The 23,392-nt window shown below is 40.4% G+C and overlaps 1 protein-coding gene across 3 annotated transcripts in view; it reads right to left on the reverse strand.

The window, feature by feature from the left end:
* KLRF1 (killer cell lectin like receptor F1) overlaps positions 1–23,392 on the reverse strand; it is a 163,850-nt gene that overhangs the window by 69,518 nt on the left and 70,940 nt on the right. The window contains exon 1 of one of the 3 annotated variants that reach the window (XM_084766496.1): positions 1,844–2,345. The exons of the other annotated variants lie outside the window; for them this stretch is intronic. The gene's annotated coding sequence lies outside the window, so the exon portion shown is untranslated. Of the gene's footprint in view, positions 1–1,843; positions 2,346–23,392 lie in introns of those variants that run through there. 3 annotated transcript variants of the gene reach the window in all.

Genomic DNA, 23,392 nt, shown 5'->3' on the forward strand with positions numbered 1-23,392 from the left:
AATGGCCCTGGTTCTCTTTGTTTTCTCTGTAGGCTGGTTTCCTACCAACCCTACCTCCTATGGGTGGAAAGGAACGCAGCAAGACTGGCTTCTCCCCACAGCTGGTCAGACATTTATCATGCTTGATCTTTCCTGTAGGTCTATTTCTTAACTTTTGCCCCAGAGACCCTGAAATCCAATTTCAGTTCTTCTGGTCTGTCACAACATACCAACCTCTCTGTACTGCTGAAATTCTCATCAGCCAGTCTTTGCAGACATAGCTTCTTTTTAAGAATCTCCACTGACCCTGGATTGCAGTTTCTGCAGATTATGTGAGGTCTTTCGTGCTTTTCCTTTCACTTCTTACCTGGGGTGGGTTGGGAAATTCTGATCTACCTCATAACCCCTGGTCCTGATGGGCTGCCTGATTTAACACAGGCCCAAAAGCAATGGGGCCAACAGTCATGGTCTGAAACCTATGCAACTGCTACCAAATGAGCCTCTTCTGTTTCTAAGTGGACCACATCAGGTGCTTTGTCATAGCATGAGAAAGTTGATACAACTTCCTTTACCAAGTAACTTTACCGTGTATTTCTCTGAAACAGAAATCTCTCTATACCTTCCTGGTCTGTTTCTTGTTCTTCCCATAGACATGATCTCACCTACTCATCCTCCTCCACCTCCTCCTTGGTGCCAGAAAATTCCCCAGGCTTTTAATTCCATGGATGCATTTAATAGGGGCATAATAATTCTTGTGGCCCTTGTATCACAGTGGTCTATCATCAGGATATTCCAAATATGCTGTCAGAAAGTCAGTTAAGTGTGGCTTGCCTGAATTAAGGAGTGAGTTCAAAGCCTGTCTGGACAAGTCAGTGAGAACCTTTCTTAAAAAGCCAAGGATAAAGAAGGCCAGGCATATAGATCAGCACTCTGTCATTTCTCAAACATCCTGAGATGAGGCTGGTCTACATGGAAATAAAAATCCCTAAAGTCCAGAGTGACCTACAAGCAAGACTAGAGTGTTGTGAGCTAACCTGGGGAAAAGAAGACAAAAGTGATCTTAGTTTAGGCACACTGTGCTGGGGGAGGGAAGGACTGGGGTTTGTTGGAAGGCTTCAAAGATTTTAGATGTGGCCATCAGCCAGCAACAGATGTGTTGGGCTTAGCAAACAGTTCTGGGGAAAACCCTGCAGCAGCTGCCAGGGTCACAGAGGAAGCTTTTTGTTCTGTGGCTCTTAGCTCACACTGTAAAGCAGGGGTAGGGAATAGAAAGTGCTAGATAAAACCCTGACATTTCCTCCTTTTACTAATTTCAAAATGAATAAACAATGAGAGCAAAGGATATGAAGACAAAGGTTATGTTGTCTTTCTGACAGTTTTACCACTGCCTAACAGTATGATTAGCACACAACAGCTGTCCATCTAAATGCTAGTGTAATGACTGAGTGCTTTCTCACCAAGGCCTGGCCATACCAGCCAGCTGGCATCAGTACACCTAGGACCCGTCTATACATGTGGATTCTAGATAACTGTAGCTTTTCTTCCACAGATGCAACCATGATGTGTTGCAGTATTTTACAAAATAGCTGATAATGTTTTTTATTAAATAGCATAACTATCAGTGAAAGAAACAAACACTTGTTATATTTTAGAATAGCCTTATCTCACCTAAGGCAAGGCAGATATTACCTCGTAAGCTATCTGTACTACCTCCCAGGCCCCCATACTATGCCATCTGCTCTAATACTTTCTATCTGGGCTACTTGCCACAAATAAACTCAAATACTTGCTGATGTTCTTCATCTGGGCTGCTTTCCTCCACCCATGCATATCTGGCCATGTGCTCCTACGTATGCTAACCCACCTCTGCTCTTTGCTTCCTTCTTCTTCTGGTACCTATATCCTTCTTCCCATGATCCTCCTTTTCTCTAAGCCTTCAAATTTCAGCCACACCCACTCCCCTCTGCCCTGCCCAATTGTGTAAGCATTTATTCAGCCAATCAGGGCTAACTTGGAGGCAAGGATTACAAACATCCTTTGGGGGTATGTGAGTCTAGTAAAACACAGCAAGAAGACCTGGGGGGGGTGGATGATTAAAACTCAAATACAAAGCATCAGACCATGCTGTTACATTCTCATTCATCACGAGAGAGCCCAGTGAATAGACTAATAGACAAGAAGAGCCCGTTCTCCACTTCTGAGGACTTTGACACCTGGACAAGGAGATTTTCAACTGCCAACAGTGAGAAAGGCCTGCAGAAAATGGAGCTAAGAGCTTGCGTTCATTTTGGTTTGCATTTTGCAATTGCAAATTGGTTTGCAATTGAATTTGTGATTCAAATACCAAAGAGTCATTCTAAGGTACTCTCAAAAGCGAAGTATTTAGGTGCATAAAATAAATAAAAGGCAAAAAGATCAGAGTGAACAGGCGCTTCAGGAGAAAAAACGAGTAAAAACCATCTTAAATCCCAGGCAGGGTTAGGGGGTAGAGGAGATAATATAGGCCAAGTGAAGGAAGCTTGACTAGAGTGTGGACTTGGTTACTAATGATGTTATAAATACTCATCAATTGAAAAAAACCATAGCCTGCTAATGTGAGATGTTCATAATAGAAGAAACTGGCTGTTGGTATATGGCAACGTTATGCTCACCTTGATATTTTGTTGTGACTCAAATACTGACCTAATAAAAGAGGGGAAGGGCATGTTAGAGTAGAGAAACTCCATCTCCAAGCTCTAACGTGTTTCTCTATGTGCAGCTTCAGTGTCACGGGGCCAGTACGAGCTCCCCTTAACAAGAAGTGTATGTTATACTCTAAACGATGTCCACGTGCACTTAAGTGGAAATGAATGAGTTTTTCAGAAACTGGTATAACATGCAGTCTTTACCCTGAGAAAAATCACAACCCTTTTAGAGGTTTCAAGTTAGCCAACCTAACTGCATCTCTGGAATATAAACTGTCATTGTGTGTTTGGAAATCACAGAGATTCCATCCCTGCCTCATGTCGGCGGCCTTGCATGCATTCTTTTGACATCCTGGTTCATGGCCCCTCCATGACCCGTAGATGCTGCTGTGCTGTCCTTATAATACAAGCATTGCCACATGAATCACTCAATCGCCAATCTCAGTGAGATGTTGATGGTTTATTAGAACGCCACACACCATGACTGGCCATGCTCATGGACCTTATGGACTCAGGTGCCAAACTATGATGCTGGTCTGTTTCTAAGACAGGATTTTATACAGAAAACTGTAGCCAGGTAACAATCAGGTAACCAGGTGGGGAGCATTACATCATTTTGACCAGTTAAACATAGGAAGAATCAATTTTCTTCTCAGCACAATGTCCACATAGCTAGGCAAAGCATTTTAAGTTGATTGCCTGGGATTTTAACATAGGGGAGCTCTTTGGGATTTTTCCAGGTCTCTGGAAGTAAGGAACATGGCAGGATGTTGTGGTCTTAACTCTACTAGAACTTCATTTATTTTTAAACCAAGCTGAATAGGAATTTACCATGTATTGTTGTATTCTAAGCAACAAGCATTGAACCATCCTGGTTTAGGCATGTAAGGCCTGGGAACTTGAATTTAATTTCATTTTGTGATCAAAATGGAAGATTGAAGGCAAATGGCTTCTGATATGCTAAGAGCAATAATGGGTGTTAACGGAAAAATCACAGTGGTGTTGGGAACTAAAGCATGTCTCAACAGAAGGGCTGTAGAGTTTAAGCAGGTTACAACATTTCCCCATTTGAGTTTTGTCTTAGAGTCAAATCGTTGGCTCTGAATCATCTCTTGCTTATTAAGAGACAAGGGAAGACCTGTGGTACATGCAAACCAAGTGTCTCTAGGGGCTCTTAAGAGAATAGTCTCTTTTATCCCAAGCAGATTAGACAATTTTATCTGGGACCTAAAACAAGTTTTATTGTTCTGTAAGTCTTCCAAAATTAGAAGTGAATCCCATGGGCAAGAGGTTGTGTCATTAAGAAACTTGATCATTTATCCCTTATGCCAGGGAGCCTCTTTTTTGACTTCACATTTCAGCCTGTTACGTGGGACAATAGGTGACCTATTTCTTCTGTAACTACTTCCAGCTGACATTAAGATGTCATTATCAGGGCCCAGGAAGGCTCAAATGCCAGTCAAGGCTGGGCAATGGGGCAGTTTTCAGAAGCATCCAGTTAGTTGATACAATTGAAAGATGGGGCAATCACTTCAGCTGGACTGATTTACATCAGCTTTCAGGAAAGCTTTCAGCAGCTTACAGTGCACAGATGATCCTTGCATACATTCTGTCAGCCAAGGGAAAATCTGTTGAGACAAATATAGACTAGGACAGAATTAACATTTTTTAGTAAATCGGGAAGATGAAGAATTCGAAGACCAGGTGACATTTTGCAGTTTTAGGAACAGGTAAGTATATTTATCTGGAGTCAACTTGACTTGTGTCAGATGGATCCAAGTTATTCTTTGAAGCTTATAAAAATCTTTTTAAGTTTATGAGAGGAGACAAGTAGGCAAGAAAACAATTTTGAGTACCTGGAACAGGAGAGTGGGTTTCTTTCACATAAAGGAACAGTAAATAAAAGCTTACTTTTTTATTAATCCAGTTTTTTAATGCAGCAGAGGCCTGAGAATGATAAATATAGCAAGAACTATTTTAAATATCCCATATATCAATTAAAATGGCAGAGGCTTACCCACTATCCAGCTGGCCATCCCACTAGGCTCCCGTGATGTTGATGACTTCATTGGGCATACAGGTTCCATTCAGTATTAGTTTTTGGCTGTCAGGCTCAGCAAATCTGAGAAAGAGGGTGGGGGGAGGACCATGAGAGAGAATGACATTACTCTTTTTAGGAAGCATGGGACAAGCAACTTTCCAACTGTCCTCTTTGTCCATAGTTTGTTTATGCTGAGCCCTAGCAGAGGACAAGGCATTAAGGCAGTCTGCTCAGTGATGAGCACATCACAATCCAGGTGGAGTAGTCAGTGCCCTGTTTATCTTCTTGGAGACCTTAGGATCACTGCTACAAGCTGGGGTCTCAACTCTGCTATAGTAAGATATTTTTATTAAACATTTAGATGTCATATTCAGCAGATCTCTGAAGGGTTTGAGGACCAGCCATCTATTAAGTACAGCCAAGACAACAAACTATATTTAGTTACCTATCGTAGGCTTAACCATGAAAACATAACACAAGTGACTAAATAAAGCTTAATCTTGTAACTAACTACATCAGTTTCTAGAATGACTTTATTATAAATATACTTTTGAACATATTAAAGGATCTGATCATTTATAAGGTGACTGACCATCTTTGAAAACAAATACAAGAGGACAAATAAAGCCTATACTGGTAATCAATTATGACCATATCATTAGTGGTGAATATTATCATTTAGGAGGCAACCAACAATCAACCAATATATCTCAATCATCTTTAACAGTCTATAATAAAATGATAGCCATTGAACTGAAGCTCCTTGTTTATCTAGATCCATAAATGTAGGGACTGGGGATTTCCTTGATCCACACGTAATATAGAATTATAGAACATAACAGTTCATTGTATGACCTAGTTTATAAAATGAAGAAAAAAAGTTTTTTATGTTAGTAAAAACAAAGAAACCAAATTTTATATACCCTTAAGCCTGTCTCCATTAGCTTAAATAAGACTTCATGAGCCAGTAACTTTGTTTTATCACTTTTAATGTAATTTTTTAAACATGCATACCTCTGTTGTTGCAGTAGTTGCCAGGATTTAGTGATGTTTGCAAGTTATACAGGGTATACAAGATTAATGTCTAAGACTGATTGTCCTGTCAAGCCTCTATATGCTTTATTGATCTCTAGAGAACATAGAGAAACACAAACCAGCTAGAATGTGTTAATGCCTTAGGTAGTGTCTTGATTTTATTTTCAGGAATTTAAAAACATTTAATACCCTAGGAGTCATGGAGTTTATTTTGAAAAACCACTGGCATATATATTCCAAAGCATCTAGAGATGCTTTTTTATTGTTGTAGTTTCTTCTTTGTAAAGTAAACATAGAGTATTTTTAAGGTTGTTATGCTTCTCAGTATAGCCAGTAACAAAATTCAGGGGAACATTTCTATAGACCATAGTTTAAAAGCTGTTTTTGAAGACAATCAGGCTGGAAGCCCTCACACATCTGCTTTCAGGGCCCTCATCATCATCCATGCTGCCACAAAGCAGGTGGAAGGTGAGGTTCCTTATAGCAGCCGCAAAGGGAAGCTTATTTTCTTCTATGATTGGAACGTCAAGCTGGCCTGGAAAGGTCCAGTTAAAGAATCTGGTGCAAAGCACAAGGGACTGATTGAAATACCCAGCCTTTCTGAAGAAAATGAAGCTAGTGACACTGAGGTGAATGTGAGTAAGAAGAAAAGAGAAGGGGACACACTGAAGGATCTCATGAGAACTCCAGGCACTGCCAAGGTCAGGGCAGCCCTTGGAGAGTACCTGAAGGCCCTTAAGACGGAATTTACAACAGGAATGATTTTACCAACAAAAACTGTAGCAACCCAGGAACGGATTCTTTAGAGGAAACTGACTGAAAACACATTGCAGATGCAGGCATCCCCAGTGGCCCTGGGTGTGAAGATTCCCACAGTGGCCTTGTACTTGACGGAGCTGTATCTACAACAGCTCCTCTACTATTAGGTCACGCTTCTTACAACATAAATGAAATTCCTTGCCGTAGGTCACACATGGTGATGTATGGAAGTCTGCACAGAGTGGCACCCAGAAAGCCACATGTATGCTTCTAGGTAGGAACCAAATTGGAGGTGGGGGTGCACACTAGTACCTAAAACTAAGTATTAGGTGTGTACAAGCCAGCTACAGAAGGCCAAGTTAAGCGCAAGACAGTGATAAATATCGTGTCTTCATTTGGATTTGTCTAAGGCCATTTATTAATAGAGTGAATGGGGTTGTGGTCGAAGCCATCATGAAAAATGTTGACTACAAACCAGGCCTACCATTACTGGACGTCACCCTATCCTGTGAAACTGAATCAGGAGAATGGGAGTTGAAGGCCTGCCTGGACTACAAAGTAAGCACAAAGCCATCCTATGCAACACAGCGAAGATTGTCTTGAATATAAAAAGTAAAACAAGGTTCAGGGATGTGGGTCTTTGGAACTATACTCATCTAGTAGGCACAAGACTCTAGATTCAGTCCCTAGTACTTCCAAAAGGGGGGATAGATGAAAGAAGGAAGGAAGGAAGGAAGGAAGGAAGGAAGGAAGGAAGGAAGGAAGGAAGGACAAACAGAAAGAAAGGAAAAGTTGGTTCCATACTACACCACTCTCTAAAATGAATTCTTGGAAATTATGGAAAAATTAGATTGTCTTGGCCATACTTCATGAGATAATCTTACAGAAAATATTTTTTCACAGCACCCGGTTTATGATCCAAATTCACTGTGTTGCTTGACAAGTAATGAAACTGCTTGCATAGTTAAATATGATACCACTCAAGATAGAGCTTGTTGCCTAGCTCCTTGCTAAGCTTGTTCCTGCTTGTTTGGATTGGCTTGTATTTTGCAGACCTTGAAAAATTACAGAGTGTGGTTAGTGATGTTAAGCACATTCTCATATACCTGTCACCCATTTGCATGCCTTTTGAATAAAATATTGTTCACACTCTGTCTACTTAATCTGGTTACTCCTCCCTTGATACCTCATCTGTGTATAAAGTATTGTAAGAATTCATTTATCTCGATGAATTAGTTAAATGAGTTAATGGTTACCTAAGACTGATGAAACACACCTGTGTTAGTGTGGGTGCTTCAACAGCAGACTGCTCTGTGGAATGGTAACTGGGGCAAAGAACAACACCATCAGCATGTACATATATTCCACAAAGTGACTGCATGGGAAAAAAATTAAAAAGAAATTAGTTCCACCTACAGACTTCTTCTTTATGAAGAAGTGCATCAATTGCTTCTATGCCACTGCTGCTGCTGCTACTGCTGTTGATGGTGGTGGTAGTGGTGGTGTTAGAGATGGTGGCCATGCCCTGGCTGGTATGCAGTTGTTATTCTGTCCTGACAGCTTCCTGTTGTGAATATTGTACCTCACTGAGCTGACCACAAGTTCCTGTTTTGCACCCTGGTTACCTTGGTTACATGGTTCCTCTAGTCCTGAGGACTTCCCACCTACATCCTCTTGTATTTTTCCACCTGCCTCTATACTGTATAAAAGGTCTTGGCCCCTCCCCATTAAACAGCATTCTCTTAGAATGGATGACCCGCTGTCTGGAGTGATTCTTCAACCCGCAGTCCCTTGCTCGATACACGGGGTATTTGCAGTGTGGGCGCTGCAACTTAGTGCTATGCATTTTCCTCTTAGCACTGCTTTCAATGTATCCCACAAATTTGAGTATATATGCATCTCTTTAAGTTGGGGAAATTTTCTACTATGATTTTGTCGAAGATATTTTTCTGGGGCTTGGATCTGGGCATCTTCATTTTCCTCAATCTTATCATCCTTAGGGTTTGTCTTTTCATGGCATCCTTGATTTCTTGGATATTTTGTACCAGAATTTTTTTAGATTTAACATTTTTTGATGGCTGCCTTAAATTCTTCTATTGTATCTTCTATACCCTAGATTCTTTCCACCATCTGTTGAATTCAGTTACTGATGCTTGCCTCTGTATTTCCTGTTTTCTTCTCTAATATATTGGTGTATCAGAAAGAGAAATTGAAGGGAGAGTGATGGGAATGTGAATCACAACAACCACAAAGACAACCCAAAACCACAACCAAACAAACAAACAACAGAAAAAGTAAAAACAAATAAACAGAAGGCCATGATAATTGACAACCTACTTTTGATATCCCTTCTATTAGAACAGCATAAAACTGCAGCTTACTCTTACCCACTCACTGTGCTCCAGACATAGTAATACTATGTTTCAGTAAATGTTCTATTGTAGCCAATGAGGCTGAGAATAATAGCTTCACCTTCCAGATGAGCTTTGACCAAGAGGCTAATATGTCTAAATTTCCATTAAGTGACTAAGGACAGCCAAACGATCTTCTGGAAACTTCTATAAAGCCAAGACAAAGGAAGAAAAGCAAAGATCAAAAAAAATTCTACGACTCTTGAGGTTCTACTAATTTAAAATCTTTCAGTTTCTACAATGTTAATACAGTTCTTATAGTACAACTTATCTGTAAATGAGTCATGGGTTGTAAGATAATATCAATAGTCACTTAGCACCTCTAGACTCTGTTTTCTTTCTTTTCCTCTCTTTATCCTCTCTTGTTCTTCCTCCTCCTTCTCTTCTTCTTCTTCTTCTTCTTCTTCTTCTTCTTCTTCTTCTTCTCCTCCTCCTCTCTTGAGACAAGTTTTTTTTCTATGGGTTTGTCTGTCCTGGAACTCACTCTGTACAGCAGTTTGGCTTTGGATTCACAGAGATCCACCTGCTTCCACCTCTAGACTCTATTACTAGCCAGACTGCATAACAGATAAGTCCACAGTTTCCCTGCATAAGGAATGTCCTTTGAAAATGAAAAGAACATCTGTGTGTGGGTTTGTCCTGAGGAGTCTGTAAAGGCAATGATTTGTTTTGTGAGTACAATCTAAAAAAATTTATTGTCAAGAATTTCTGCTGGGAAATGCTAGCAGGATTTACAACTGAAATATGTGTAGACATCAGCTAAATAAGAAAGCAGCTCATACAGTTTAGAAAAATATTTCCCAGAAAAAAATTTCTAAAGAGGTAAAACTGAAATGAATATGTCTGAGGCATAAATGAAACTTGACTACATGCACACTGTAAAAAGAAAGGAAGACTCAAAATAATTCCACTTCTTACGAAGACCCAACAGTGGACAGTCATAATTTCTAAGTCACATTGTTCTGACTATGCCTATATTCATCCCTGAATCTAGTAATTGATACAATGTAAAGAAAGCTTTTTCAGACTAGAGAGAAAATAGGACCAAGTAAGGTCCATATTTTCCTGTAAGACTGAACACCTAACCAGTGCCATCTTGTGATACTGTGACTTGCAGTCACAGTGGTCTTCAGGGAGTTGCAGTATGAAGGAAGCCCACAGCTGGGATGATGGTAATGCCACTTAGAAAAGAGATTTGCTTCTTCCTACCATCTTTTAAAATTAAGCGTCTGTTTAAAAGACAGAAATTAATGACTAATTGAATACAAAAGGAAAAGAAAAATCCCCTTTGGGTTAGTCATTCCCACCTCACAAAATTATCTCCAGAAACTAATGTCAACAACTGTCATAAAAAATTAACTGTAATAGTTGAGCAACTAAAAGCCAACGAAAAAAATCAGGAATATTACTTACCCCATGTTTCTTCTGCCTCACTGCTCCTGGACCATCTGTCTTTGATAATCTGATGGGGAATAGACATACTCAATGAACGAAGACCATAAACTATAGTATATTATGACACAAAACCACACATTTTGTAGCAAAACAAGCCTGTCATCCATATGGCCCTTGAAGCCTGATAGTTGTATAAATTCAACAGACATAATAAGCAGAAAATGGCTCCAAACACACACTTGTCCTGATCCCCCAAATTTCTGTACATGTTTCCTCACATCACAAAGGCTACTTCCAATGTGGTTATATTAAGGATCTTAAGATGAAGAGATTTTTCTGGGTTAATCTGATACAATAACCTAATCCTGGAGTTCCTCATTAGAGAAGACAGGAACATCACTGACAGAGAGAAAGCAAAGGTTTTGGCTCTGAATGTGCAACAAGAGACTATTGCCATTGTAATCAGACAGCTCCTAGAGACTACACAGCCTGCTCTCAACCCTCCAAAAGAAAATCATAGCCTAGTGTTGATTTTGACCCAGTACAATCCATTCTGAACCTCTGGCTTTCAGAGTTATGTAATTCTGATGTATTTACACCAATTGTTTAAGTATGTTTATGTTGTCATAAAATTTATCAAAAGCTGGGAAGCTTATAAACAGCAGAATGTCCAAGATAATTGAGGGGGCAAATCTGACATCACATGGCTTATGGATGCTGTCTTCTAGTTGGAATTCACATGGTAGAATGACAAGATGAATTCAGAGACTTGATACCCTATGATCATATAGAGGGGGAGGTAATCCCCCTCAGGAACAGTCATAGGGGAGGGGAATAAGGGGAAATTTGGAGGGAGGGAAGAATTGGAGGATACAAGGGATGGGATAACCATTGAGATGTAACAAGAATAAATTAATAAAGGAGGAAAAAAATAAAATTAAAAAAAAAGAATTCCTTTGTGCACTTTCCTAAGGGCACCAATTCCATGTATAGGTGTTCTTCCTGGTTACCTGCTTCTGTATCAAAGGACACAACTTTTGATGCCAGGACCTTGGGTATCTGAATGTCAATACATGAAGGAAAGGCACAACCCTTTCGGCTGTACTATTACTATTATGAAATATTATCTAAGATTGCTCAGTCTCAAGATCTATTTGGATAACATATTGGGTACTTTCCTAGACAGAATTGTCCTGAGAAATAAAATCCACAACTCAGGTGAAAATTCCAAGTTAACTTGATACAAACATGCTAATGATTAAGCTATCATTAATTCTTGTCTGCTTAACTAAAACTATGGACCTCATTGTTCTATTTTGCTTCTCTGTTGCTGTGATAAAACATTGATACAAAGCAGTTTGAGAGGAAAGGGTTTACTGGCTTAAAACTTCCTATCATAGTCTATGACTGAATAAAACCAGGGAAGAAACCTGGATACAGGAACTGATGCAGAACCGCAGAGGAACACCTCTTACTGGCTCACTTGTTTTCATATACAACATACAACCCACTGCCAGTGGTGGCACCACCCACAGTGGGCTCAGCTCTCAGTTATTAATTAATAAAATGTTCTATAGTCTTGCATTCTAATCAAGGCATTTTGTTCAAATGAGACTCCCTCTTCCCAGATGTCGCTATCTTTTGTCAAGTCCACAAAGAACTAACCAACATGTTTGTCATTTAAAATCTTTCTGGATGTTAATCAGTCCATAGAGTGCCTACAGCCTTTCCCTTCAGAGTTCAGATGCAGAGGTTTTCTGAAGGGACACTGGCCAGAAACTGTTCTCCCTGGTAAGTAACTGTTTCAACATCCCATCTCAGTGTGTCTTCAGCGATAAGAGGAGGCTGTGCTTCTCTCCAGTGCTGCAGCATGAAAAACATCCTCAGGAAAGATGTGAAGAAAGTCCCTTAAGTTGTTTAGCCAAGATTGCAGAGATAATTGCCCTCTGCAGGGAGCAAATACAGGGAGACTTACCAGCCAGTGGTGGATGGTTTGGATTTTGTTTGTTTTGTTTTATTTGTTTGTTTGTTATGAGTATTTTGCCTTCATGTATATCTATCTGTGCACCACCTACATTCCTGGTACTCACAGATGTTAAAGGTTTCAGATTTCCTAAAATTGGAGTTACAACCACTTGTAAACTACCATGTGAAAGCCCAGGTTCTCTTCAGGAGCAAAAAGGACCCTTAATTCATGACTGAACTCTCAGACCTCCAATGATGGATTATTAATGGGCCTATATGCATGCAAATATTTTTCTCCATGCATGATCAACCATTTTGGTACTAAATATGTACAGTATGCAGTCCCCATGCTAAATGTTCCTGAAATAGGCTCCATACCTTACCATCAATGTTTGGAAATTATTAATGCTGAACAGATTAATTTTTATTCCAAAGATTTATTTTTACACTCCCCGTCTCACCCCCCTCTCTCCCTCATCCCCACTTCTTGTGAGAAATTGGCATATCCTGTGGAGAGCCACAGATAGCAGAGCCCCCTGCTGCTTCCCTGGCGCAATGTGCCCCTTTTGCGCATGCGCAGCGAGTAAACCTTATGTGCATGCGCAGTGAGCAAGCCCCTTATGCACATGCCTGAAGGCATGGCGTGAGGTGGCCTGATTCGAAAAAGGCATAGCATGAGGTGGTGTGATCTGAACAAGGCATAGCGTGAGGTAGCATGATCCGAAGGCACCAACCAGGAGTGACAACGTGGCAGTCTCTGATAGGACCAGGCACACTATAAAGGTTCTGTGGGAGCTTTTCCCAGGGTCACTCTGGTAATCCAGGATCCTGAATAAAACTGCGGCAAGAAGAGTTCCCGGTGTTGGTGTCTTTCCTGCTGGTCGGGGGTGGCATCGACATTTTGGTGGCCCGTACGGGGAATCTCAGAACTTGCAGCAGCCAGGGCAGCTAGCTGGTAAGTTCCCGGTCAGTGGGACATAACTGTTAAGTTCTCAGGCTTTGAGACAATAAAGTTCCGAGGCTCGGACAAAATGGGGAATTAAGTTCCCGGTCAGTGGGACATAACTGATAAGTTCTCAGGCTTTGAGACAATAAAGTTCCGGGACTCAGACAAAATGGGGAATTGTATTTTGGGGAAAGTGAAAGAGGAACAGTTTGAAGGGGACGATTCTGGCCCCGAAGACGAAGAATTAGAGGAGTTGGCCGAACAGCTAGATAGCATTATTATACCAAAAAAGAAGGAGACCAAGATTACGCAGCCGTCAGGTCCTGAACTACAGCCACCTAAATCTCCAGGCGGAATAAGATCCCCACCCCATATACCAGGGGGAGGTAGGTCTGCCTGTCCTGAGGTATGGAGGCAATTTCATTTGCAAAATGCCCCTCATTGTTACCCAGTTTTTCAGAATGCACAAGGGAATCATTATCATGAACCCTTGGATTTTAAAATTGTCCAAAGACTGGCTGAGTCTGTTCGTGCTTATGGCACGACCGCAGCCTATGTTATGGCGCAGTTGGAATCCCTACGGACACCCTCAGATTGGCAAAATTTAGCACGAGCCTGCCTTTTACCTGGCGTTTAGATTGGAAAGCTTATTACATTGAGTTCTCAGCTGAGCAGGCAACTGCCAATGCAGCTAACGGACAACCGGCATGGGACCAGGATATGCTTATGGGGCAGGTACATTTCACTAACCAACAGACAGGATATCCGGTGCAAGTTTTTGAGCAAATTAATTTTATTGGCACAAGGGCATGGAAAGCCCTTCCTAAACGAAGGGAAATATCTGGAAATCTCACAAAAATTATTCAAGGAGGCAATGAAATATTTGCCGACTTTGTGGCCAGATTAGTTGATGCCGCTGGAAAGATCTTCGGCGACTCAGATACTGCAATGCCTTTGATAAAACAACTTATTTTTGAGCAATGTACCAAGGAGTGTAGACAAGCTATAAATCCATACAAACATAAATCTTTAGATGTGTGGTTAAAGATCTGCAGAGAGATAGGAGGACCATTATCAAATGCAGGATTGGCTGCAGCCATGATGCAGGCAGCCCAAGGAAGGAATAGAAATGGTATTACTGGTCCTAAAAATTGCTTCAAGTGCGGCAAAGAAGGACATTTCAGATGCCAGTGTCCCAAGGGGATTAATCAGACTAGTCAAAATCCTCCTCCACGTATGCCTGGCCTCTGTCCCAAATGCAGGAAAAGAAATCATTGGGCTAATGAATGCCGGTCAGTAAAAGACATTAATGGTCAACCACTAGCAGCAGGATTTAGGGGAGCATGGCCAAAAAATGGACACGGGGTCCTCGTCCTCAGGGCCCTCAAATATATGGGGCAATGGAGGAGACCAGAGCTCCAGAACAGTGGCCGAGTCTGCTTTCTCCCGTAGAATGGCAACGCCCCGGAGAGCTACTAGAGGGAGTGCAGGCCTTGACCTCTGTTCCACCACCAGACTCGTACTGACCCCACAAATGGGGCCTCAGTTGGTAGCCACTGATTTCACTGGCCCTCTACCAAAAGACACAGTGGGACTACTAATTGGCCATAGTTCTACTACATTACAAGGCCTTATTAACATCCGGGCTCCATGACACAGCCTGAGTATAGGTGGAGAATCTTGTCGGGTTTTCCAAAACCATTACCAGTATTACATACAACCGCAATTTTCCCAAGAATCTTCACCACCAATGTTTCGTTAACAAAAGAGATTGCACCTGATACAGAAAATATGGGATTTCCCCTTAAGGGAAGCTTATGTTTTCAGATTATTAACTTGTCTAGCAGTCTCTCCCAGCATCTTGCAGGTAACTGGAGCAGAAGCCTGGATAGTCCCCTGCAGGAACTGTGTCTCTCCATGGTGCACATCAATTCTACACAAACTGACGTCTCCATGGTCTCTGGGCTGTCGCAGTGGTTCCAGGATGCCTTCTCTCATCGGCAGGAATGGGCGTGAATAAGAGCTTTGACAGTGTGTCTGGTCCTTGTCAGTTGCCTAGCACTCTGGTGCATATGCAGGATGCATGCCCGCCAACATCACACGCAGGCCTCTATGATGCAAGCATTTACTGCACTGGAGGCTGGGCAATCTCCTCAAATGTGGCTTGGCATGATAGAGAAGTAGTCAGTGATGGGTATAGATCCTCCGTGTACTTGGCGGACCAAGGCCATGACACTAATGTGCTTCCGTTTCCCCTTCCTTGGCATGGTGAGAATGACATATACTCAGCTATTGCCTACGTAAGGGATGGGCACCTACAAGGCATGTAGGACGATGTACCGCAGGGGGAGGACCCAATTGTCTGACTCTGAGTCCCCCAAGAAGTAAACCTGATTGCATAGAGGTTGATGTCGGAAACTGTCTTGTTCACTGTATGTTGGGGATGCCCACAGACAGCAGATCAGGACCCCCCCTCTCCTCCTCAAAAAGACATCTTGACAGGCCAATGTGGCCCCAGGAGGATCAGGTCAATACTTCCCCCCTCTGGTTAATGCCCGCTCCCTTCGGGGACCCAAGCTCACCTGTATATGATGGATCCATCTACCTCCTTTTCTAATAAAGAGAGGGAGGAGAAGAAGAAGAAGATGTTGGGGACAGGCTACATGGCCAATGTTCAACCATCTTGTCAGGCTATTTCTTCAGTGCAGGGGGGAAAACCTACCAGGCATTCTCTGTGCCACTTGCTCAAAATTTAATGAATAAGGGGGAACTGTGGAGAGCCACAGATAGCAGCGCCCCCTGCTGCTTCCCTGGCACAATGCGCCCCTTTTGCGCATGCGCAGTGAGTAAACCTTATGCGCATGTGCAGTGAGTAAACCTTATGTGCATGCGCAGTGAGCAAGCCCCTTATGCACATGCCTGAAGGCATGGCGTGAGGTGGCGTGATTTCAACAAAGCATAGCGTGAGGTGGCGTGATCTGAACAAGGCATAGCATGAGGTGGCGTGATCTGAACGCACCAACCAGGAGCGACAACATGGCAGTCTCTGATAGGACCAAGCACACTATAAAGGTTCTGTGGGAGCTTTTCCCGGGGTCACTCTGGTAGTCCAGGATCCTGAATAAAACTGCGGCAAGAAGAGTTCTCGGTGTTGGTGTCTTTCCTGCTGGTCGGGGGCTGCATCGACAATATCCTTTTTTGTCAAATCTTTATTTGAGCTGTCATTTGGTCTGCCATTCAATTAGACATCACTTTGAAACATGGGTTCTTCCTCCTACAAACTAATTTTACCTTCATTGTTTGAGATTAAAGGTGAGTACTAAGGGCATGTCTGTATTCCAGGCAAAAGAATTAAAGGTATGTGCTAAGGGCACGTCTGCATTTCAGCCAGAGTAGCACTGTTTCTGGATAAAATCCTCTATAGGCTACCACCAATATATTGGATCATGTGAAAGAGAAAATATGAGGTCTTGAAGACAAGGCAGAGGAGTAAGATCATTCAGTGAAAGAGAATATCTAATCCAAATAGTCCCAAGGACTGAACATACAGGAATTTGGACACTAAACAAAAATCAAACCTATAAAAGAATAAATACAGAAGAAGAAGAAACCAAGGACACAGGCGAAAACAATGCTTTTTCAACAAAATCACAGAAAAAACTTTCTTAATCTGAGGTAAGAGTTGCTCATCAAGATCTGACAGGAATTCAGAACACCAAGCAGACATGGCTAAAAAAGAAACTCCACTCATCATAGCAAAACACTAAGAGCAAAGAACAACAAATACAATGGATATTGAAAGTGGCCAGAGAAAAAGACCGTGTCATGTACAAAGGCGGGATCATCATAATAATAGCAGATTTTTCAACAGAGACTATGAAGGCCATAAGTGATTGGACTAGTGATCATAATGATAGGACCCTAAGAATGTCTCAGCAAATATAGAAAATTGAAATTATATCCTGTATTTTATCTGGTGACTATGAATTAAAGCTGGATATCAACAACAAAAATATCCAATTCATGGAATCTAAACAACATACAACTGAATAAAAATTGAGTGCAAGAAGAAATCAAGAAGGAAATGTAAGAATTCTCATAACTAAATGAGATGGAAAACATGAAGCAGTTATAAATAGAAAGATCATATCACTATGTGCCTATAATTTTAAAAATGAGAAATCTCAAATTAACAACTTAATGATGCACCCGAGTGCTTTAGAAAAACAGGAATGATCAACACCACTACTACCCCCAAAAGTGGATGGTAAGAGATTGTCAAAATCATGGCCAAAATCAATGAAATAGAAATGAAAACTATAAAATGAATTGATGAAAGAAAAAATTGGTTCCTTGAAAAAAAATTAGAAAGTAGAAAAAACTTAGCCAAACTAACTAACAGGAGGAAAGCATACAAATTAATAAAATTAGAGATGAAAGGAAAATTTATATCAGTTCCTGATGAAATTCTGAGAATCATAAGGACATACTTTTAAAACATTACTGTCCACCAAACTAGAAAATACAAAGAAGATGAATAAATTTCTAGATATATGCCTGCTACCAACGTTGAACCAAGATGAAATAAATAATTTAAATAGACCCATATCATCCAGTGAGATAGAAACAATGATTACAAACCACCCAATGAAAAAAACCCAGTGCCATATGATTCCAATGCAGAATTCTACAAGCTTTCAAAGAACTAACAAATACTCCTCAAGCTATTTTTTAGAAATAGACATTATATTACTCTAATATCCAAAGTAAAGATCCAACAAAAAGAGAAAAAGAAACAAAGTATAAGACAATATCTTCATTGAACATAGATATAAAAGTTCTTAATAAAATAACAAAATATGTGAAAACTATGTTCTAGAATACATCAAAAAGGTCATCCACCATGATAAAGTGATTCAATAATTGTAATTAAATTAAGACAGAAACAATATAATAATCTCATTAAATGCAGAAAAGGCCTTGAAAAAATCCAACATGTATTTGTAGTGAAGGTCTTGGAAAGAGTGTGGAGCACAGGGGACATTATCTCAACATAATAAAGGCAATTAATAGGAAGCCCACAACAAATATTATTCTAAATGGGGAAGAAATCAAAGGCATTTCTATTAAAATCAAGAACAAGACAAGGGCATCCATTCTCTTTCCATTCCTATTCCATAGTACTTGAAGTCTTAACCAGAGGCATAAGACAACTAAAAGAGAAAAAGGAGATACAAATGGGAAAAAAGAAGTCAAAGTACATTTATTTGCTGATGATATGATTCTAGACATAAAACACAGAAAAACTCTACCAAAAAACTTCTGCATATGATCAATAAATTTAACAGTATCAAGATACAAAATTACCATACAAAAATTGGTAACCTTTTTATATACAAATGAAAAACACAATGACAAAGAAATCATGGAAAAATAGCCTCGAAATAAAATACTTTGGAATAAATTTAACCAAGAAAATTTAAACAATAAATTTAACCAAAAAACATGTAAATCAAAACATTACAACACTGAACAAAATAAATTGAAGAAGATTAGAAAACATACCATGCTCCGGTATTAGTAGAATTAATATTCTAAGAATGGCATTCACCAAAAACAATCTACAGATTCGATAAAATCTCCACCAGATGTCCAATGTGGTTCTTTATAGAAACTGGAAAATAGTATTAAATTTCATACAGAAATACAAAATATCCAAGATATCCAAAACAATCCCAATCAACAAAAAATTACTAGAGATTTCACCATTCCAGATTTTGTTATATTACAAAGTTGTAGTAATAAAACAGCATGGTACTGGCATAAAACCAAACCCATTGATCATTGGAATAGAATTAAGTATCCACCTAGGAACTCACATTCCTACAGCCACTTGATTTTGGAAAAGAAGGCCAGCAATACATGTTGAAGAAAAGATAATGTCTTCAACAAGTGTTGCTAGTCAGACAGGATGACTATGTGTATAAGAATGAAACTTGATTATCTCTCATGGTGCACAAAACTCAACTCCAAATGCATCAAGGACCTCAACAAAATTCCTGATACTCTAAAGCTTATATAAAAGAATGTGGGTAATATACTTGCATTCATTGGCACTGGAAAGGGCTTTCTAACAGAGGTCCAACAGTGTAGGTATTATGATCAATAATTAATGAATGAGACCTCACGAGACTAAAAGGGTTTTGTACATCAAAGGATACCATCATTCAGGCAATGAGAGAGGCTACAGAATGAGAAAATATATTTAGCAACTGTATATATGACAGACATTTACTATCTAGAATATAACCAGAATTCAAAAATTAAGCATCTAACACTCCACTTCCACTTGAAATACAAATGGCTGATGAACATTTTTTTTGAAGTTCAACATCCAAAGCAATCAAGGAAGTGCAAATTAAAACTACTCTGAGATTTCATCCCATCCCAGTCAAAATGGCTGATGTAAAAAAAAAAAAAGCCAAAAGCCAACAATTGATGGCATAAATTTTGGTAAAGAGTAGCATTTAGTCACTGAAGGAGCAAAATCTGATGGAATTACAATGAAAACCCAGGTGGAGATTCCTCAAAAATCTAAAAATAGATTCACTTCAAGGTCCAGCTGTAGTGCTTTTTGTCATTTACCCCAAAAACTCCATATTCTACTCTAGAGCGACCTGCTCCCCCATGTTCACTGTCATTCGATTCATAATAGCCAAGAAGTGGAGACTAGATGGTCAACATAGGATGCATAGTAAGAATGTGCTTTATTTGAATAATGGGGTATTGTTTATTGACAAATGTGTTGGATAGTGAAGTCCTATAAACCCCCAAACATTACAGGGTATTGTCATTACTCATGGAGCCTTCCAGAGCTTGAAAGGAAGAACTGACTGCTGAAGTCACACATATTTGAGTCATAGGGCATGAAGAAACCAAGCAGCTATGAACCTACATCTTCATCCCTACTGGAGAGTCCTCACAGTTCTGGAAAGGACTATGCTTGCTCTCAGAGGAGAGTAATAATCATCATCTTCAACTATATCCAGCTTTGACCCAAGCTAGCTATAATGACTGGTCTAGCAAGACATGATCATTAGTGTAATAGTGTCATGAACATCATAGGGGTAACCAACTACTTTTTGATTAGATTTAGGCTTTTATATACAAGATGAAGCCCACACTTGAGATCATTACTGGGCAAAGAACTTGTTGCTAGACAGATCAGCGGATCCCTCAAGCCTCATCTGAAACACTTGCATTTGCAGTAGATGGTGATTAACACAAAGACCCAAACTGGACAAGATGCAGAGAATGAGACTGTAGAATGCTCAAGTTTAAAGAGAGCACTCACATACTTTTATAGCCCTCATCTTTTATGATCATTGTTGTTGCTGCTGCTGTTGTTGTTGTTGTTGTTGTTGTTGTTGTTGTGAGACAGTGTCAGTCCTTGAACCAGGTTGGGGACCAGCAAGCCACAGTGACCCTCCTGACTCTGTCCCCAGTAGACCTGAGATAACAGGAGTGTAAGGAGATACATGCTAGGCTTTTCCTGTGAGGGATGGGAATTTGAATTCAGGTCCCTGTGTTTGTTCAAAAAAACTCTTACCTACTGATTCATCTCCCCAATCCATAAAACTCAAGCCAGGCATAGTGACACACACCTTGAAACCCAGCACTCAGGAGGAATAGGCATGAAGATATCTGATTCAAAGCCAATGTGAGGTTCTGTCTTTTAGAGAGAGAGAGAGAGAGAGAGAGAGAGAGAGAGAGAGAGAGAGAGAGAGAGAGAGAGAGAGAGAGAGAGAATGAAGAGAGAGAGAGAGAGAGAGCCAGAGAGAACCAGAGCGCCAGAAAGAGAGAGAGCCCCAGAGAAAGAGAGAGAGAGAGAGAGACAGAAAGACAGACTGACTGACTGACAGACAGACAGACAGACAGACACAGAGACACACAGAGAGAGAGACAGACAGACAGACAGAGACAAACAGACAGAGACAGAGACAGACTGACTGATTTTTTAATATGCTGTTTAAGTGATTCATTTTACTAGTGGTAAATTCCCTTATCTAGAAGAAACTGGTTGCATGGCTCACTGGTTCTTGTCAGTGGATCCCTAGAACAGTCAACACTAATGAAAAGTTAGCTTCCTTCAGGATTATTTCCATAGATCAACAGAAGGAAACTTACCATGTGTTTACAGATAGAGACATTGATGAGACATTTCCCTGGGTGATCTGAATCTTTTTTTTTTTCATTTTTTTTATTAATTTATTCTTGTTACATCTCAATGGTTATCCCCTCCCTTGTATCCTCCCGTTCTTCCCTCCCTCCCATTTTCCCCTTACTCCCCTCCCCTATGACTGTTCCTGAGGGGGATTACCTCCCCCTCTATATGTTCATAGGGTATCAAGTCTCCTCTTGGTAACCTGCTGTCCTTCCTCTGAGTGCCATCATGTCTCCCCCACCAGGGGACATGGTCAAGGTGAGGCACCAGAGTATGTGAGAAAGTAATATCCCACTCTCCACTCTACTGTGGAGAGTGTTCCATCCATTGGCTAGATCTGGGTAGGGGTTTAAGGTTTACCACCTGTATTGTCCTTGGCTGGTGCCTTAGTTTGAGCGGGACCCCTGTGCCCAAATCTGCCTATCATAATGTTTTACTTGTAGGCTTCTAGGACCCTCTGGGTCCTTCTACTTTGCCTTTCTCCCATGATTCTCTCATCTAGGATCCCACTAGAATGTCCTTTCCTCTGTCTCAGTTTCCTGGTAAGTGAAGGCTTTTGTGGGACATGCCCCTTGGGCTAATATGCAGATATAAGTGAGTATATACCAATCGAGAAATGGGGCATGGAACTAAACAGAGAATTCTCAACAGAGGAATATCAAATGGCTGAGAAACACTTAAAGAAATGCTCAACCTCCTTAGTCATCAGGGAAATGCAAATCAAAACAACTCTGAGATTCCATCTTACACCCATCAGAATGGCTAAGATCAAAAATTCAAGCAACACCACATGCTGGCGAGGATGTGGGGAGAGAGGAACACTCCTTCATTGCTGGTGGGAATGCAAACTAGTACAACCACTTTGGAAATCTATCTGGTGCTATCTCAGAAAAATGGGAATAGGGCTTCCTCAAGACCCAGCTATTCCACTCCTTGGAATATATCCAGAAGATGCTCCAGCACACAGCAAGAAAATTTGCTCAACCATGTTCATAGCAGCCTTATTCATAATAGCCAGAACATGGAAACAGCCGAAGTGTCCCTCAATAGAAGAATGGATAAAGAAACTGTGGTACATATACACTATGGAATACTATTCAGCTATTAAAAACAAGGACTTCCCGAAATTTGTGGATAAATGGATTGAGCTAGAAATGATCATAATGAGTGAGTTAACCCAGAAGCAGAAAGACTCAAATGGGTGATCTGAATCTTAAGAATTGGCATTAGTGGACATATTTTTCTCAAGTCTACTGTATATAAGATTGTTGGATCAGCTAATGTTATAAACCTATCAAGTTTCTTTTGTGAGTTGACTTCACACATTTAATGATCTAAAATATTTATTTTTCTGAACCACCCTAGGGATGTATTCTACCTTCCTATTAGAATGCAGGAAGTAAAATTGATTGCAACAAAAGTTTTATTAGGACTAAATGACGTGTTGAGTAGTGGAGGGAGAGGAGCTGAGAAAGTCATTTTTCAGAATAAAATAGGCTTTCATTCATCTAGTAAATAACAAAACATAGCTTTAAAATAAGTACAATACATTACTTAAAATGCACATATGGTTAAGAGCATTGGACCTGGGTTCAATTCCCAGGACCTACATGGGAGCCACTGCTATCTGTAACTCTGGTCTCAGAGGCTATGCACCCTGACACAGACATACATGCAGGCAAAACATCAATGCACATCTAAAAATGCTCTTCCTCTTTAATAATGCAAAGCAGACTGGCTGCTGTGGTGACATAATCAGCTACTTCAGGAGGGCCACAGATTTAGGTCAGGTAGAAAGAGCTTATAAAAAAATAAAATTTACAAAAACTATGGGGAATACATGCTAATTTTGCAAAGCATGCTCAGCTGTGCAAATGAAAAGAAAAACAAAGGCTAAGGCTGGAAAGATGGCTCAGCAGTTAGGAGAACTTCTTGCAAAAGTCCTGGGTTCCT

Source organism: Acomys minous (assembly GCF_964271855.1).
Source record: "Acomys minous genome assembly, chromosome: 17".
Lineage (NCBI taxonomy): Eukaryota > Metazoa > Chordata > Mammalia > Rodentia > Muridae > Acomys > Acomys minous.